We start from the raw sequence: 1,772 nt of genomic DNA, 5'->3' as shown, positions 1-1,772 counted from the left end.
TGACCTCTTGAGAGACTTACTTTTTCATTTATGAGCTAGTTTGATGGGATTGTCACCAAATTGAATTATTAGAACATTATTTTATTTTTGGGGCTTATGTAGGCCAAGGAGGCTCATTCGAACTCCTAAGTTGTGTATCAATACAAGTGAGATGAGTTCATTTTCTCATCACCACTTTGGATTGGATCTTTTTTCTCTATTGAGATTTTCACACTTTTTCTAAAGGATGAATTGGAGCTTTATGGATGAATTTTGATGTGTGGATATTGGTCTATCTTCTCTTGGAGCTTCTCTCTTGTCAATTGTGAATGGTTGGATATATTTTGTTACACGTAAGTACATGATTTTAATGTTATTCTTGTTTTACTTTTTCATATACATTGGACTGAGACTTTCGTTATTCTAGGGATAATTGTTGCATGCATTTACTGCTTAAAATTGTGGAATTTTGTCTTTGTTATAACTTCTCTCAATGTATGGGCCATGTAATATGAACGAAATATCCTAGGGGAAATTCTATCAAAGAATTTGACCTTGATAAGCCATTTCCTTTGCACATCGAAGTATAAAGGCTACAATATTGCTTCTCCTTGACCTAGAAGGCTAGTGAAGTGATCTTAAGGCCTCCTTGACTAGGAATCAAGAAATCCTACTCATATTCATCATAAAATCCATTCTCCCAAAGATTAAGGCACTGATCTACCAAAAGGTGGTCACAAAAAATCACATTCTTTCACCTCCTTTCAGGTCTTGCCAAGTTGGGGTACCTAGGGCATCAATTTCTCGACAAGCTAGCCCTCCAAAAGATTTGATCTCCTAGGGTCTCCTGCGTTGGTCTTTCCTCAAGATCTCCTCCAATTTTGAAGCCATTCCGACGATGGAGTTGGGAGAAAAGTTAAGCCCTAGCTCCAGGATCTAACTTTGCCTTAGCATCCCCAAGGCTAGTACCTCAAAGGGTCAAATTAACACCTTCAAGTGAAATTTTTTTCTTTTATACTTTCCCCACCTTGTCTAGGGCAAGAACATCATTGGTTACTATAGGCATTCCCCCTATCCTAGATCGGGTCCACTTGGTCCCATTTGGTCCCATTCCTCTTAAAAGACAATTCTTCAAGAACCATCTGGGATACCAATTACAATAAGTATTTTAGGGATTGTGAAGTTCCTCATAAGTCATATCTCATAAACCTAACCCTTAAATCCTCCCTTCATTTCCCTAGAAGATATTGTACCTCACTTAGAAAGCAAGCAAGCCTTATCTTTCTAACTCTTCCAAGAAAAGGATTATTAGGGTCACTCCACATCATTTCATTGACTTATCCTTCATCAGTGACTCCATAATATACCATGTATGTCTCCTCCCATCGATGAAAGTCCGTAAACAGAAGGGAGCCTTAGTTGAGGTGACAATGGGCTAAGTCTCCATTTGTTTCCCTTGGCCTAACATTTTCCCTTTAGGGATCCCCTTTAGGTCCCCTACTAGTTTGAGCGGTAACAAGACCTACCAACTATTTCCACCTTACTACAGGGACTTAAAACTTAGCTCAAGCAATGTTGCTGGAGCGAGAAGATTGGTACGCAGTGGTGTAATTAAATGAAGTCTTGTGTAAGTAGTAAATGTATTATTGATAAAATATGAATTAGTGATTATAAATCTTCATGGCAATGTGCCTATATAGGCATTGACTAGCCACGAAGATAGAAGGTCACATCTTTTGACCAATGTCCCTTCATAATTAATGGGACATTAATTAATTATTATTAATAATATT

The sequence above is a fragment of the Pinus tabuliformis genome, chromosome X (genome assembly GCF_031772625.1).
Source record: "Pinus tabuliformis cultivar Carrire ecotype Pingquan chromosome X, CPIR1, whole genome shotgun sequence".
NCBI lineage: Eukaryota > Viridiplantae > Streptophyta > Pinopsida > Pinales > Pinaceae > Pinus > Pinus tabuliformis.
Note: the sequence above shows the minus strand (reverse complement) of the source record.